This window comes from Hordeum vulgare, chromosome 7H (genome assembly GCF_904849725.1).
Source record: "Hordeum vulgare subsp. vulgare chromosome 7H, MorexV3_pseudomolecules_assembly, whole genome shotgun sequence".
Classification (NCBI taxonomy): domain Eukaryota; kingdom Viridiplantae; phylum Streptophyta; class Magnoliopsida; order Poales; family Poaceae; genus Hordeum; species Hordeum vulgare.
The window spans coordinates 379,409,825-379,428,681 of record NC_058524.1 but is presented as its reverse complement, the minus strand read 5'-3'; positions in this window follow the sequence as shown (position 1 = coordinate 379,428,681).

Genomic DNA, 18,857 nt, shown 5'->3' with positions numbered 1-18,857 from the left:
TCCAACGAAACTTGCCTGACCCGTGACTCTCTCATCATATCCCCGGCAACCACTCCCTTCTGTAGTCCTGCCCTGGTTAGCCCTGTGCCCTCATGACACATGTGTCCTCATGACACCTGCCACCATCGTGACCAAACAAAACTGTCTCAAACGGGGACGGGTACCCAACTCAACTTAACTGGGCTCACAGGGTTATCACCGCCTACCTAATTAGGGTCAGCGCGCGTGCATAACCCTCCTTCTGTGGGGCATATCAGTGAGAGATCACGCGATCAGCTCAAGTCTAGGCCGTCCCATATCGGCAAGAGGTGGTTATGCGGATGGGCCCGGACAGGTGACTCTGATCAACTAACTAAATATCTTATCCTGAATATTATGTCTTTCATAGCTGACACTTCGATGTCACCACAATCCGATAATTAATAGGATGAAGCCACTACTGTAAGACTACATTCATAAACTATCGGATAAAACACAAAGTTATCACGGACAGTAATCTGAACAATATAGCATAAATAGCAAACTATCACTTTACAGATTATGGCTATAAGTGAGACCTTCGGAACCCTCGCATAAAATCAGCAAATAAATCGGTAGCCACCAGAACAGTCTTTATAACACAGATCTGGGACGTTACTGGAATAACTCAACTCCGACTCAAGAGGGCTGGAAAGCAGCTCACAACATGAGACGGTGTTGATAAGAAGAAAGTAGCAGTTTCCTAAGACGACCGAAGCACAGCTCAAAGCATGGGGTCACTGATTTGGAAAGGAATTCAACAGTTGCCCGCGACGGCCTAAAAGCAGCGCAGAACACGGGACAGCTACTAACAAAAGAAATATAAAGTTGACATCCACCCCATACGGCCAGAAACAACACAGACTCAGGCATGGTGCCATTATTGAAGAAAATACGAGCAAGGGTTCGTCAGCGTCACACATAACACCTTACTATGTACTCGGATATATGCATTATAAATTAAATATGCAAGAGCAACATCTGAGGGCGTATGTTGGATGAAAAGTAGTACTAGGACTATTATTAATGTCATCACAGTTATATCCAAGTGCAGGCTAACAGATGATAGAGATAAACACACAAAGTGCAAGCAATGTCATCACGCAAGTCCGGAGCTCATGGTAAGAGGTTCACTTGCCTGGGGGTCGACGGATATTCCGGGAAGAAGCACAATAACACACCGTAATGCTTTGCCGGAGAGGGTTTCTCTCTCGGAAGTCTCAAATAAAGGCAAGGGCAAAATGGTCATTTCTACTGTGCAAACACATATCATGAAAATAATACTATCAAAACAGGCTCGACGAGACAAAGACGTGGGCGCTGGTTTTACCTTAATCGGAGATACGCTCGTTAGAGCACCAGGGACCAATCTTTAAAAATAATAACTACAAACAGGTCCCTCGGGCTGAAACCGAACGCGCCTTTCGAGGAAATACGCTTTTGGTAACCGAAAGCGCATTCCGCCCCTTTACGCCTCCACTTACACGCGTGGGCCCGGGGGGGTTGACTTCCTTCTCTCTCTCCTCTCTATCTCATTGACGGGCGGGGCCCGCCCAACTCTCTCTTTCCTCCCACCTAGCCGTCGTCTACCTCTCGCTCACCTGCGAGGCAGAGAGAGGCGCCGGCACGGGCGTCTGCCAGGGCGGCTCCTGCCACCCCCGACCAGACGGAGGCCACCGGAGGGCCCGCCGGCGAGCGACGCGTCCATTCGCGGTCTCCACGACCAATGGGGAGGGCCTGCTGGCGCGGCCACCTGTGGCTACCGCGGCTCGGCCCCTGCTAGATTCCGGCAACCGGAAGGTTCCTAGGGGCAGGCGAAGGTGGGGGCGGGGTCCCTAGGTCACGGCGCGTCCGTAGATGAGATCGGATGGGGCCATGGACGACCGGAGAGAGGGATTGGGGCGGAGGCCAAGGGGAAACGACAATGGCATTCGGCCATGGGAGCAATGGGGAGCTTCTAGGCTTGAGGAGGGGGCGAGGGGGCTTGCTCCTCCACTGCACGGGCTCGGGGACACCTTAAATACCCTCAGAAGGGAGCTCTCGCGACATTAGAAGAAGCTCCGAGAATCCAAGGCGGGATTCTCTTTGGTGCACACCTCCAGGGGCAAGAGGACGAGGGGGAGAGGGTTCCAGAGCGTGCAGGAGAGCAGTGGGGGTCTTGCCGACACATCAAGACAAGACAGAACCAACTGTGATCAAGCTTACATCAACTCGAACGCACACAACTCTGTTTTGGCATGCTCTGCCCATCGCCACCACGTGGACATCGCCTTGCCTTGTCCCTCAAGCTGTCAAACCTTGTCTAGGTTGTTCTCCAAGCAACACTGAGCTGCACTATGCATCTGGATAACCATGGGGGGAAATGAGGTGACCACACCAAAGTCACATAGTCTCAAACAACAAGGTGTTTGTGCTGCGTTGTCACCACCATAGTGTACCTCTTGGCATGATATTTGGCTGAGGTTGACCACTCACTAAGGTCACTATACTGGCCAAAATGCAACACAATCCAATAAGTCTATGGGGTACTTCCTTTGTAACTTGGCATACTGACCAGAAACGAAGAAGTTGTTGCTGGGGTGAAATGGCTAAATGGAAACGGCTGAAATTTGGAGGAGACTCAGGAATTAGGCATATGAAGGCACTGGCAAAGATTCATACCATTTGCGCAATCATAAATGGCACTTCCGTCACAATGCTTCATTCTGGACAGAATCTTAAATAATTAGCTGGGGAAGAATGAAATGATTAAATGAGCTAAATTTTGGTGGACAGAGATGATTTAACATAGTGAACCACTCTAGAAAATTTCAGCTCAAGGGGAATAAGGAATCAAGCACTTCCTTTGCAAAGAGAAGATCTAGACAGAATTTGCAAAGGGGAATTGTGCTCAATTTTTGAACTGGGGAACTTGCTCTTTTGATGGAAATGATGATTATATGGATATTAGAAGCTCCACAAATTATCTGGGATTTTTCCTAGCTACCAAAATATTAGTTCCTTTGGAAAGGCCCCAAAATTCTGTATTGGCATAAAATAGGAAAATGCAATTTTCCTTTATTCTATGATGGCCAATATTTTATGGGAGCTCAATAGGATCACAAAGAACATCTCTACAAGATTTCATGAGCATAGGAGACGGACAACTATTTTCAAAGATTTAATTCCCCAGACAAGCAGAAGCAGGAATTAATTTCAAAGGGGAAATATTGCATATGACTTGGCCATATTTTTGCACATCTCGGGTCTATGAGGGAATGATGATCTCTGGGAAGACTTGGAGGATCAACAGAGCAAGGGAAATGATGGCTCCTTGGAAAACACAAACACATGATTCCCAGTTCCAATACTTCAGAGCTAGGGTTTCCAAGAGGGGGTCGGGGTTTACTCAGCAAGGACAAGAGGGTATAAGGATATGGGAAAAGCACTGAGAGGTTGAGGATGAACTGGATTCACCTGGTCATTTGCCAAATTCCGGAGGAAAAATCCGGGAGAGAAAAGTTAGGAAGGAATAACAGCACAAAAATCGATAACCCGATTTTTGGGGTGTTACAAACCTTCCCCCCTTAGAAGAATCTCGTCCTCGAGATTCCCAGGGTTAGCTTAGCACAACAACTATTACTACTACACTCCCTAGAAATGCTTCTGGGTTCTGCCTTAACCCTGTGGTCGAAAACTACCGGGCTAAGAGCACCAAAGTTGGCACACCCAGAGCAATACACAACTATCGCGGGGTCTACTCTATACACGGAGATGACTGGGTAGCCCTATCATCTTTAGAAAAAGCAAAATTTCCTTTTTCCGAAAATGCTTGGGGTACCCTGATGATCAGTGGCTGCCACTCGCTCGCGAGTGGGACCAGGGTCCACTGGCAGCCTTCTACTTCTTCTATCTCCAGCCAATGACTCTCACTCTCTCTTCCTCCTGTGCCGCTTGAAGTGCGGCTAGGCACTGCGCATGCTTAGCTCCTAGGGCATAAAGCACCCTACGCTGGTAGTGCGCGGCGTGCACGAGGCCGATGCAGAGAGCACTCCCATCGCGGGCCAATGCCGGTCGGCACTACTCTCGGATTCCCTCCTGCACGCCGGTGATCGAGCAGCGCGCGGCCTCGTGGACCTCGCTCACCATACGCCGGACTGGGGCTATAAAAGCGACCTCGATTCCTCTCTCTTCTACCTCGCATCTAGCTCACTCCTTCCTCCTCTTCTCCTACTCTTCCTGATTGCAGGAGCACAAGGCAAGGCGCTAATGGCGGGCGGGGGGTCAGAGCTGCTCACAATCCTCCTGGCTGGTCTATTGGCGGCGCTGGTCGGCGGCTCAGTGCTACTGTGCGCGATGATCCTCAATGATCGTCGCGATGCCGTGGCTAAGGAGATAGTTGAGAGTCAACTACACCGGTTCAAGCAGGCGAAATAAGCGATCGCGAGGCAACAAAGGCAGCTTATCAACATCGCACCAGATGATGACAGAGGCGCTGCTGGGTCTAGGGGGGTGCAGTCAGCGGAGCTCTATCAGGGTGGAGACCATGCTGCTGGTCGCTCCTGGCTAAACAGTATCAACAACTAGTGGGCACTAGGGGTAGAACTACGGTCTAGGTCTTGGTCTGGAAAGGGTTGTAACGATCTACGCTGCAATGAAATCTCTCAGAATCTCTCCCAGATTGCAACACTGCTCACACGATGCACATGCAATCTATTTAGACTAATATACAAGTAGATGCAGAATGCACATGATGGCAAAATGCAGGCAAAGAAAGAATCACAACACGCCGATTACACTAAGGTGTTTTAATGCTAGTGGGTGTATGTACTATTGGCGTATATACACCTACACCGGCTCACATTTTATTAGGGACTCTGGGCGTGTGCAAGTTTATTAGGTGTAAGTGCTCTACCAATCAAAATCGTGTTAAGAAATCCAATGTCAACTCTGTTAAACATTTCTTCTTAACACGGGGACAAATGACTCGAAGCACACAGAGCAAACAGGCATCCATATCATTACAACAGTACACAGGTGCAAGCAGTACAACAACACACGACCCTACTGGGCGGCTAATAACAACACACTCCAAACAACAACGTCCTAACCCTATGTGTGGGCGAAGAAACTGTCTTCGCAGCACACCTACGCGCGACATCTTCTCGCCTCGTTCACTGACGAAGCCACAAATGGGCTTACTCCTGCTGGGGCTCTCCTGGGGGACGAAGGCTAAGCCAACTCTTGTCTAGGTCTTCGGGCATTACTATGGGTTGGGACTCAACTGCTGGAGCTACAAAGGGGGCTTGACGGAACACATCCCGACGATGAAGTCGCCTAATCGCTCCCAGAATGGAGTTACGGTGGATGTCTCCGGGCTGATATGGGTCCACAGGTTGCGAGGGCAATACCAGCTGCGAAGGTGGCACTGAGCCTAGCAATAAGGACTGAGTTGACTGGTGCTCAACTGGACGGGCAGCACAATATGCTTCTGTAACAACCCGCGTGGCGTCCGGATCCTTGGCCTTGAGCTCTTTGAGAATGCCGAAGAGCAATAATCCCTCGGCAGCAGCAAACTGGATCAGCCAAGCTATTGCTGGGTCTGCATCTTTGACTGTGCCGGAAGGACTGCATCCTGTGTCCGATGCAGGGGGACAATAGTGAAGTTCCTGCATCTCCGCCACTTGCGGAAACTGAAGCCGAAGACGGGTGATAGCTTCCGCAGCGGCCATCTGGATAGCCAACTCAAGAGTGGGCATAGGATGGCCACGAATATTCGTGGGTTTCCCAGCCACCGCTGGCCCTGGGTTGATATGCACCCTTGCATAGAACCGGCAAAGATGGGGGACGGGTTCTGACTGGAACATCAAATACACTGGGGGCTTACCAAGGCCAAAGGCTCGGGAGAGCATTCTAGAAAGGATGGGCGGGAAGCCAGCATAACCTTTGGCTAGGGTTCGGCTATGGAAAGTGGGTGTCTAGGAGGAACTGGCCATGGCTGCTGGTTTGGGGATACTGGTCTGGGTTCTCTTGCAAGGCTCTGGCCTACTGGGTGGGGAGAACTACCGCTCAAAAGTGGGAAGGGTTTAAATAGGCAGTCGGGCTGGATGACACCAAGATGGCGTAGATCCTTCTCGTGCCGGGTAGAAGATACACTGGCACGGCCGACACTGTGTAGGGTCACAGTCCAGTCTAGAGTGGCGGGGCGCGCGGACAACTGTGTAGGGATACGTCCATTCCGACTGTGCCATCTATTTGTCAATAGTGGCCATGTCAGATGCCAGAGACGGGTCAAATCTGTCGGGCTCACTATTGGTCGATTCTAAGGTGTCTGGGTTCTAGGGTAACCTATAGCCAGCCTAGCTCTGATACCAACTCTTGTGGCACCCCGATAGAGGGCGACACACGTCCGTCCCCAGGATAAGACCGGACGCACGTCAAGAGAATGATACAGAAATTCCAGGCAAAAATGGCTTTATTAATATAATGGAGTGTTACAATACTGTTGCTTACAACAATATTACATGACTCCAAGGCTAGCTAAATGGCAGCAGAGGTCTTGATACATCGGCAACGACTTCCTTGGCTTGGCTCCAAAACTCGCAGGACTGGCTTGGTTACAATCTAGCACGACGAGTCTTCTCCTGCAACTGGCCACGTGCAAGGCCAGGTGAGTACTTTGCATGTACACGCAAGACAACCAAATACATGACATCCAAACAAGCAGATAACAAAGCAAGCATAATAGTTATATCATAGCTATTCTAAGCATGGCATGGCATTAACAGGAAAGATATAAATCAAGCATAGCATGACATGGACTAAGCATGTATTCTACCTCACTATAAAGATCACATCAAGTACTTAACCAGCTTACTGACACCTAATATCAACTTACTCTCTTCTGGGTTGTAACACAACCCTTGGCATACTCGTAATCCATTCTTAACAGATCACATCACCCGGTCATCTGACCATTCATCTCATAGCCATCCCATGACTAATATGTCATATACTGGACATCCTCCGATATCAACACCAGACGAGTTCTTCCATCATTACTGACATCATTATGGTTGACCATCTACCGAGGTCTGATCGTGTTGTCCATTACCATGGACCCTGCAGAGGTTGCACACTTTACCCACACTCTGGAGCACTGACCTCGTGATCCCATTTGGGTGGACCGACATTGCTCCAAAGAGACTTGCCTGACCCGTGACTGTCTCATCATATCCCTGGCAACCACTCCCTTCTGGAATCCTACCCTGGGTGGCCATGTGTCCTCATGACACATGTGTCCTCATGACACCTGCCACCGTCATGGCCAAACAAAACTGTCCCAAACGGGGACGGGTACCCAACCCAACTTAACTGGGCTCACAGTGTTATCCCCTCCTACCTGATCAGGGTCAGTGCGCGTGCATAACCCTCACTCTTTGGGGCATATCAGTGAGAGATCACGCGATCAGCTCAAGTCACGGTCGTCCCATATCGGCAAGAGGTGGTTGTGCGGATGGGCCCAGACAGGTGACTCTGATCAACTGACTAAATATCTTATCCTGAATATTATGTCTGTGATAGCTGACACTTCGATGTCACCACAATCCAATAATTAATAGGATGAAGCCACTACTATAAGACTACATTCATAAACTGTCGGATAAAACACAAAGTAATCGTAGAAAGTAATCTGAACAGTATAGCATAAATAGAAAACTATCAATTTACAGATTATTGCTATAAGTGAGATCTTCAGAACCCTCGTGTAAAATCAGCAAATAAATCGGTAGCCACCAGAAAGTTCTTTACAACACAGATCTGGGACGTTACCGGAATAACTCAACTCAGGCTCAAGATGGCTGGAAAGCAGCTCAGAGCATGAGATGGTGTGGATAAGAAGAAAGTAGCAGTTCCCTAAGACGGCGAAGAACATCTCAGAGCATGGGGTCACTTCTACAGAAAAGAATTCAACAGTTGCCCACGACGGCCGAAAAGCAGCACAGAACACGGGACAGTTGCTCACAAAACAAATATAAAGTTGGCATCCACCCCGGGTGGTCGGAAACAACACAGACTCAGGCATGGTGCCATTATTAAATAAAATGCAAGCAAGGGTTCGTTAGCGTCACACACAACACCTTACTATGTACTCGGATATAAGGATTATAAATTAAATATGCAAGAGCAACATCTGAGGGCATATGTTGGATGAAAAGTAGTACTGGGACTATTATTAATGTCACCACAATTATATGCAAATGCAGGCTAACAGCTGATACACATAAACACACAAAGTGGAAGCAATGTCATCACGCAAGTCCGGAGCTCATGGTAAGAGGTTGGCTTGCCTAGGGGTCGACGAATACTCCGGGAAGAAGCAAAATAACACACCGGAAAGCTTTGCCGAAGAGGGTTTCTCTCTCGAAAGGCTCAAACAAAGGCAAGCGCAAAATGGTCATTTCTATTGTGCAAACACATATCATGAGAATAATACTATCGAAACGGGCTCGACGAGACGAAGACGTGGGCGCTGGTTTAACCTTAATCGGACCTACGGTTGCGGAGATACACTCATTAGAGCACCAGGGACCAATCTGTAAAAAGAATAACTACAAACAGGTCCCTGGGGCTGAAACCGAACGCGCCTTTCGGGGAAATACGCTTCGGTAAACCGAAAGCGCATTCTGCCCCTTTAAGTCTCCACTTACACGCGCGGGCTCGGGGGGGTTTGACTTCCTTCTCTCTCTCCTCTCTATCTCACTGATGGGCGGGGCTCTCGCGACATTGGAAGAAGCTCCGAGAATCCATGGCGGGATTCTCTTTAGTGCACACCTCCAGGGGCAAGAGGACGAGGGGAGAGGGTTCCAGAGCATGCGGGAGAGCAGTGGGGGTGTTGCCGACACCTCAAGACAAGACAGAACCCACTGTGATCAAGCTTACATCAACTCGAACGCACAGAGCTCTGTTTTGGCATGCTCTTCCCATGGTCACCACGTGGCCATGGCCTTGCGTTTCCCCTCAAGCTGTCAAACCTTGTCTAGGCTGTTCTCGAAGCAACACTGAGCTGCACTATGCATCTAGATAACCATGGGGGGCAATGAGGTGACCACACCAAAGTCAAATAGTCTCCAACAGCAAGGTGTTTGTGCTGTGTTTCCACCACCACATTGTACCTCTTGGCATGATATTTGGCTGAGGTTGACCACTCACTAAGGTCACTATACTGGCCAAAGTGAAACACAATCCAATAAGTCTATGGGGTACTTCCTTTGTAACTTGGCATACTGACCAGAAATAAAGAAGTTGTTACTGGGGTCAAATGGCTAAATGGAAATGGCTGAAATTTGGAGGAGACTCCTGAATTAGGCATATGAAAGCAGTAGAAAATATTCATACCATTTTCACAATCATAAATGGTACCTCCTTCACAATGCTTCATTCTGGACAGAATCTTAAATAATTTGTTGGGGAAGAATGGAATGATTAAATGAGCTAAATTTTGTGGACAAAGATGACTTAACATAAGTAACCACTCTGCAAAATTTGAGCTCAAGGGGAACAAGGAATCAAGCACTTCCTTTGCAAATAGAAGATCTGGACAGAATTTGCAAAGGGGAATTTTGCTCAATTTTTGAACTAGGTCACTTGATCTTTTGATGGATATGATGATTATATGGATATGAGAAGCTTCACAAATTATTTGGGATTTTTCTTAGCTACCAAAATGGTAGTTCCTTTGGAAAGGCCCCAAAATGCTATATTGGCAGAAAATAGGAAAATGCAATTTTCCTTTATTCTATGATGGCCAATATTTTACGGGAGCTCAATAGGATCACAAAGAACATCTATACAAGATTTCATGAGCATAGGAGATGGATAGCTATTTTCCAAGATTTAATTCCTCAGACAAGCAAAAGCAGGAATTAATTTCAAAGGGGAAATATTGCATATGACTTGGCAATACTTTTGCACATCTGGGGTCTATGAGGGAATGATGATCCCTCGGAACACTTGGAGGATCAACAGAGCAAGGGAAATGATGGCTGCTTTGAAAACACAAAGACAAGATTCCCAGTTCCAATACTTCGGATCTAGGGTTTCCAAGAGGGGTTCGGGGTTTACTCAGCAAGGACAAGAGGGCACAAGGATATGGGAAAAGTACTGAGAGGTTGAGGATGAACTGGATTCACCTAGTCATTTGCCAAATTCCAGAGGAAAAATCTGGGAGAGAAAAGCTAGGAAGGAATAACGGCACAAAAACCGATAACCCGATTTTTGGGGTGTTACAAAATCTTGCTCAATTCTCTTAGGATGGCCCTGAGTATACAAGGGTTCCTAAGTCATTCAACCACCCTAGTCAGAACACTAACAGAGTGGTCATTGTTCTTACTAATCATCTCATTGAGCAAATCATTTTGTTCCTTAAGTACCTATTCTACTTGAGTATTTACCATGGAAGCATGTTTACTAATAATCCTAAGGTCTCTAACAGTTCTACTCATATAATCACCCAAGCGATCAAGCATGTAATCATTATGTTTCAATTTTCTGCTAACATAAGCATTGAAATTTTCTTGTTTAACGACAAAGTTATCAAATTCATCCAGCCATTGGCTAGCAGACTTATTATAAGAAATGTCACCTTCATGAAATCTACGAAGAGAGTTTACCTCAAATACCTGTGTCGGGTTATCAAGACCATGTATTTCTTTAATAGGTGGTAGATTCTTCACATCTTCAGCTTTCATACCTTTTTCCTTAATATATTTCTTTGCTTCTTGCATATCTTCACGACTGAGGAATAGAATACCTCTTCTCTTCGGATTGGGTTTTGGAGGTGGTTCGGGAATAGTCCAATCATTATCATTGCTCGATATATTATTCAATAGTAGTTCATCTTGTTCAATAGTTCGTTCCCCGAAAACACAACGAGCACAACTATCTAGGTGGTCCCTAGAAGTATCAGTTAGTCCATTATAAAAGATATCAAGTATTTCATTTTCTTGAGAGGGTGATCAGGCAAAGAATTAAGTAACCGGAGAAGCTTCCCCCATGCTTGTGGGAGACACTCTTCTTCAATCCGCACAAGATTAAATATTTCCTGCAAGGCAGCTTGTTTCTTATGGGCAGGAAAATATTTTTCAAAGAAGTTGTAAATCATATCCGAGGGACTACGCACACAACCATGAGCAAGAGAATTAAACCATATCTTAGCATCACCCTTTAATGAGAACGGAAAGAACTTAAGAATAAAGTAATAATGAATTTTTTTCCTCTTGAGTAAATAGGGTGGCTATATCATTCAATTTAGTAAGGTGTGCCAAACGATGGAAAGGGTCAGATTCTACCAAAGTAATTAACTTATTGACAGAGAGTTCATAATCCTTATCAGTAACAAAGATAGGTGAAGTAGCAAACTTGGGATCATATTGCATTCTAGCATTCAAAGATTTTTTATTCCACTTGCCTAGCAATTTCTTAAGATCATCTCTATCCTTACAATCAAGAAAGTCCCTATGTACTTCGCCTTTCATCACATAACCCTCAGGTATATTAGGCAATTCATATCTAGGAGAGCTAGGTCTAGCACGTGAATCCTAGTGTCCAGTTGCATCAGATTCAGCAATATCATCAGTTTCAGCATTGACTCTAGCAATTTGTTCATCAATAAATTCACCAACTGGCACAATCGTATCAAGCAAAGTATCATCATAAGCACCATACATAGCCGAAGTAGCATCATCCATTACTTGCGACATATGAGATTCAGTAGAAGGTGGTGGTGTCACAAGTATACTCATACCAGACGGTGAATCAAGTGCAGAGCTAAATGGCAGTTCCTTACATGTCCTCGTAGTTGAGGGGTATATCTAGGTTTTAGTGTGTTTCAGATTCTTCATTGTGATCAACAGATATAAATTCCAATTGACTCAGAGAATAGAGCTATGCTCCACGGCAACGGCGCTAGAAAAAGGTCTTGGTAACGCACAAGTATAGGGGATCGCAACGATTTTTGAGGGTAGAGTATTCAACCCAAATTTATTGATCCGACTCAAGGGGAGCCAAATAATATTCTCGAGTATTAGCAGTTGAGTTGTCAATTCAACCACAAGTGAAATACTTAATATCTGCAACAAAGTATTTAGTAGAAAAGTAGTATGGAAGTAACGGTAATGGTGGCAAACATGATAGTAGCAGTTTTGTAGTGATTGTAACAATAGCAACGAATAAGTAACTTAGCAAAGATCAATATGTGGAAAGCTCGTAGGCAATGGATTAGTGATGGATAATTATGTCGGATGGCATTCATCATGCAACGGCCATAACATAGGGTGATACAGAAGTAGCTCCAATTCATCAATGTAACATAGGCATGTATTCCATATATAGTCATACATGCTTATGGAAAAGAACTTGCATCCCATCTTTAGTCCTACCCTCCCATGGCAGCGGTGTCCTAATGGGAACTGAGGGATATTAAGACCTCCTTTTAATAGAGAATCAGACCAAAGTAGTAGCACTTAGTGAATACCTGAACTCCTCAAAGTACAGTAATCATCGGAAAGAATCTTAGTTATTGTCACCCTGGGGATGCGGATCATAAATCATAATAGGTGTCTACAACTTGCAAGATAGGATCACGAAAACATATATATTCATGAAAACATAATAGGTTGAGATCTAAAATTATAGCACTCGGGCCCTAGTGACAAGCATTAAGCATAGCTAAGTCATAGCAACATCAATCTCACAACATAATGGATACTAGGGATCAAACACTAACAAAACTAAGTCGATTACATGATAGATCTCATCCAACCCATCATCGTCCAACAAGCCTATGATGGAATTACTCAGGAATGGCGGAGAGCATCATGAAATTGGTGATGAAGGATGGTTGATGATGATGACGACGTCGATTTCCCCTCCCCGAAGCCCAAATCAGACTCTAGATCCGCCCTTCCGAGGAAGAACAGGAGGTGGCGACGGCTCCGTATTGTAAAACATGATGAACTCTTCTCCTTTAATTTTTTTTCTCCCTGAATAGGAATATATAGAAGTGGAAACGAGGTCAGAGGAGCCATAGGAGCCCCACAAGCGAGGGGGCGCGCCCTAGGGGGCGTTCTGCAGGTTTGTGGTCTGGTGGTGGCCCCTCACCAGTTGATTATTTATCCAATATTTTCATTAATTCCAAAAGTATTATCTGTAAATATTTAGGTCTATCCGAGAACTTTTATTTCTGCACAAAAATAAAACCAATGCAATTCTGTTGAAAACAACGTCAGTCCGGGTTAGTTCCATTCGGATCGTGCAAATTAGAGTCCAAAACAAGGGCAAAAGAGATTGGAAAAGTAGATAAGTTGGAGATGTATCACTCCCTTGCCGACGTCCGCGGCAAGCGCAACGAGGTCTCCGGCGACCGCGACCGCTTTGGGAGGGATCTAGAGGTTCAGCGTGGCAGCTGAGGGCAGAGGTCGTGCGGCTCGCCAAGGCACTCCGGAAGGAGAAGACGACCAAGCAGGTGGCATCACGGGCGGCTGTTGCCAACGGGGAGGAGGTGGTGGCTCTCCGCACTGAGTTGGCACGGCTAGGGGAGGAGGCTCGTCGAGCGACGATGGTCAAGCTTTTCCATGAGGTGGATGATCTCTTTGTCGGTGAGTGGCTTGTCTTCTATTGTTGTATTTTGCCGGCTCGTTATCTTATCATTTTTCTTCGGGCCTGCTCGGTTTCCGAAGACCTAGGCGTGGGTGGAGTGCGCCGAGGAGGCTCGCCGGGAGGAGCTGCGTCGGGAGGGGAGTGGACCGGAGGTTGATGCCGACTAGGGGATGGTGGACGTGGCCCATGCGTGTGAGAGCCGTTGCACTTCCCACTGGTTCTCTACGACCGAATCCACACGTTTGGTGGGAATGTCGTCGTGACCCTTTGGCTCGACCGAGCGGCGGGGATTCCCGTCAGTCGGGTCGGGGGTTGGCTCGAGCATGCCGTGGACCGCTTCGACGCGTGGAGGACGTCGACACCGAGGGGCGGCGCCCGGATGGCTCTCACCTTCGCCCTCTCCTGGTACTCAGGTATCAATCTGTTGGGGAACACAATCTAGACCAGGTGGCCACCATCCGGGCGGAGTCACAAGTGGACCTGACGCTGCATGACGAGGCCATCGGCTTTCAAGCCAACGAGCTCGCCAGCTATGCCTCCGTGGACACGTACTACCCCAAGATGGGTAAGGATGGCGCGCCCGTCCTAGAGGACGACTTCAGCATCCCGATCACCGCCACGGAAGCGGAGTTCCGGTCCATCTCGAAAGAGGGTGTCGCCGCCGACGAGGCCTACGAAGTTGATGCCGAAGGGGCGGAGCTGCGAGCCGGTGATGTTGAGGCGGGTTGGAAGACACCACCGTCTAGAGACGTGGAGATGTCCCAGCGTGGTACTTTGCCGGCTGACGGCATGGAGGCCAGCCGGCAAGTTCAACCGACCATCGATGTTGAGGAGGGCCGGAAGACCCCGCCAACTAGGGATGTGGAGATGGCACCAGAGACGCCTACCGCCTAGTTTTTTATTTTCCTGCTTTCTTTAATCATGCAGTTTGTTATGGACAAGTCCACCCACTAGGGGTGTAGTGTTGATGTTATGCACTCTCGGCCTCGCGTCACTATCTTATTTATCCACTTGCAGTTTATTTCAACTTGGTTGTCATCTGCTAGTTCATTCGGCACTTTTTCTTGCCTTAGCCGTTTTCCCATGTGCCCCGCTCCTTTGCCTTTTTTCCTGTCGGGCAGCCGGCTTGTGGACTATGACCGGGCGAGGAGTGCACTAGTGAAGGCGGGGTGTTGGTACTTTGACTTTCGCAAGTCGGGTTTTGAACGAATCCGAGTAGCGTGGCCGGACCCGGCGAGCCCCTTGTCGTTTTTTCCTATCCACTCCACCCGTTTGCTTATGTGCCCGCTGACCAGATAGCTAGGTTGTGGTATGTGGCCAGTAAGGGTTTGGTTGCCGGGGAGGAGGTATATGTTGGAAATATTCCCTAGAGGCAATAATAAAATGATTATTATTATATTTCCTTGTGCATGATAATTGTCTATTGTTCATGCTACAATTGTATTAACCGGGAAACCGTAATACATGCGTATATACATAGACCACAACATGTCCCTAGTGAGCCTCTAGTTGGCTAGGTCGTTGATCAATAGATGGTCATGGTTTCCTGGCCATGGACATTGGATGTCGTTGGTAAGGGGATTACATCATTAGGAGAATGATGTGATGGACAAGACCCAATCCTAAGCATAGCACAAGATCGTCTAGTTCGTCTGCTAGAGCTTTTATAATGTCAAGTATCATTTCCTTAGACCATGAGATTGTGCAAATCCCGGATACCGTAGGAATGCTTTGGGTGTATCAAACGTCACAACGTAACTGGGTGATTATAAAGTTGCACTATAGGTACCTCCGAAAGTGTCTATTGGGTTGGTACGAATCGAGACTAGGATTTGTCACCCCGTATGACAGAGAGGTATCTTTGGGCCCACTTGTAATACATCATCATAATGAGCTCAATGTGATTAAGGAGTTATCCACGGGATCTTGTGTTATGGAACGAGTAAAGAAACTTGCCGGTGACGAGATTGAACAAGGTATAGGGATACCGACGATCGAATCTCGGGCAAGTATCATACCGGTAGACAAAGGGAATTGCATACGGGATTGAGTGAATCCTGACATCGTGGTTCATCCGATGAGATCATCGTGGAACATGGGGTAGCTAACATGGGTATCCAGATCCCACTGTTAGTTATTATCAGAGAGTTGTCTCGGTCATGTCTGCATGGTTCCCGAACCCATAGGGTCGACACACTTAAGGTTCGGTGAGGATAGAGTTGTAATGGGAATTTTATATGTGGTTAACGAAGGTTGTTCGGAGTCCTCGATGAGATCGCAGATGTCACAAGGAGTTGCGGAATAGTCCGGAGGTGAAGATTTATATATGGGAAATCTAGTTTCGGTCACCGGAAATGTTTGAGGGTTTATTGCTATTGTACCGGGACCACCGAAAGGGTACGGGGGGTCCACCGGGAGGGTCCACCTATCCCTAAAGGCCACAGGGGCTGAAAGTGGGAGGGAACCAGCCCCTGGTGGCTGGTGCGAGCCAACATACACTAGTATGGAAAACCTTATAGGTAGGAGTCTACTAGTAGCGCTGGAAAATACAATGCGCTGCTGCTACTTAGCAGTAGCACTGGAAATAGTAAGCGCTACTGATAACTACCATAGTAGTAGTGATGGCTTTAGTACCAATGCTACTGATAAACGGAGCCCAACGAGGCCATCCGCAGTATTTGTAGTAGTAGCGCCTCCCTAGAGCCAGCGCTACTACTAATTTCCATGGCAGTAGCGCTCGACAGAAAATAGCGCTACTGCTAAACGGTGCCCAACAAGGCCACTAACAGTACTTGTAGCAGTAGGGCTGGACAGTAAAAAGTGCTACTACTAATTTCCGTTGCAGTAGCACTTTATTGGAACCAGCGCTATAGCGCTTCCTTCGAACCAGCGCTACTGCTACACGTGGGCAGTTTCATTTACACCCACACACACTCTCCCCCTTTGCCCTCTTTTCTCCTTTCCCTTCTTCTCTCTTTCTTCTACCTATCACCCACACACACACCCTCTCCCCCTTCCTCCCCCATTTTCCCTATCCCCTCCTATCTCCTTTCCTCCACCATTGCCCTTTCACCCACACACACCCGTTCTCCCCCTCCCCTCCTTTTCCCTATCCCCTCCTTTCTCCTTTCCTCCACCATTGTTGCCCTCATTTCACCAACACACACACCCTCTCCCCCTTCGTCCCCCCTTGGCCCTATCCCCTCCTTTTTCCTTTCCTCTCTCTAAGTTCTCCACCATTGTTACCTCTCCATTATTTAGCCGTGCACAATTTCTCTTGGGACATATATAGGTGAGTAAAAAGTTGTGCATTTCAATAATGGGAATATGTGTGTTTGCGATATGAAGGGATATTGTGTGAGTGTACATGACCCATGAGTTGCTTATGTTTTGCCGAAATGTTGATTTATTTCCGTTTCGGCGAATTACGAGAAAACTCAATATGTCCTATTTTTAGGCAAAGTCATGCCAAATTTTTATATTCATGCATTTTGTTGATGACCCTTTTGCTTGTTATACCTTGCAGTCATGAAGGTGAGTGGTAGGAAGGTGGAGCGATACTTGCAATCCGCGATTATGGACATGTATGAAAATAAGCGGGCTGGGATTAGATGTCCGTGTACAAGATGCAAAGAAGGAGTAATTTTGTTGATCTTGCTAGTTTGAAGGCCCACTTGCTGATCAATGGTTTCATGGATGGCTATACTCGGAGGATAAGTGAAGATGACGATGATGCCGTCCACATGGTAGGGAATAAGGACATTGGTCTAAACGAAGAGATGACCGATCGACAAGAAGACAATGGCGCCGGACACGACGGCTATGACGAGTCCGGACACGACGGTGGGGAAGAGTCTGGACATGGCGTCGGAGAAGATTCTGGACACGACGAAGTAGCAGAGTCCGAACATGGTGGAGAAGAGTCGATGGACACGCTGCAGACTTCGACGCTACTAAGTTCAGTCGTGCACGACCCTCATGTTCGAGACATCCTTCGGAAGAGTAAGAAATAGGGACACAGTTGATGATAGAGAGGAGGCCAAGCTGGCGCAACTTGAAGTAGACTCGAAGACTCCATTATATGGCAATTGCGATCCCGATGTTACCGGCTTGAGTTTCACGCTCGAACTTCTAAAGACGAAGGCCAAAAACAAATGGACAAACAAAAGCCTCGATGAGCACTTGAAGTATCTACAAAGTAAAGTTCTTCCTGTAGGGAACCCGTGTCCTACTAGTATCGATGAGGCCAAGAAAATCGTTTGCCCTCTGGATCTGCCGCACATTAGATACCACCAATGCACCTACGATTGGATCACTTATCGGGGTGAGCACGTGGAAAAAACTAGGTGTCCAATGTGCAATGCTTCTCGATACAAGAAGGCAGGAAAGAAATCTCCTCGGAAAGTTGTATGGTACTTTCCGATCACTCCCCGTCTGCAGCGGTATTTCATAGATCCTAGGGAACCAAAGCTCATGCGCTGGCACACGGAGAGGAACAAGCCTGATGATGGAGATGATCCGAAGCTGAGACACCTCGCAGATGGTAGCCAGTGGAGTGCGCTCAATACCGAATATCGTTTTTCGGGAAAGATGCAAGGAACATCGTGCTTGGTGCATGTACCGATGGCTTGAATCCGTTTGGAAACCAGAGCACCAAGCACATCACATGGCCCGTCTTTGTATGGATGTACAACCTCCCCCCATGGAAGTGCATGAAGACAAAGTACATACACATGAGCATGATGATTCAAGGGACAAAACAAGCAGGAAATAATATTAACCTATATATGGGGCTTTTGAAAGAGGAGCTAAACACGTTATGGAAATCGCCGGTCAAGACGCCAGCACCAGAGATTATTTCTATATGAGAGTGTTGCTGATGACGACGGTGCACGACTATCTCGGTTACGGGTACACCTCAGGCCAGGTGTGCCACGGATACAGCGGATGCACGGGGTGCACGGATGATACAATGTCTTAGCAGCTTACGTCAATGAAAGATGGCGGGTCTGGGAAAATCATGTACATGGGGCATCTTAGATGGCTCGAAAAGGATAACCCATGGATAAAATGTGGAGATATATTCAATCGTTTGGATGAGCATCGAGGACCTCCACGTAAGAGGAGAGGCGCCGAAATTAACGAGCTATTGAATGTTTCGCAATAGTGCCCCGCATCGGGAAAGATGGAAAAGGCTTCGA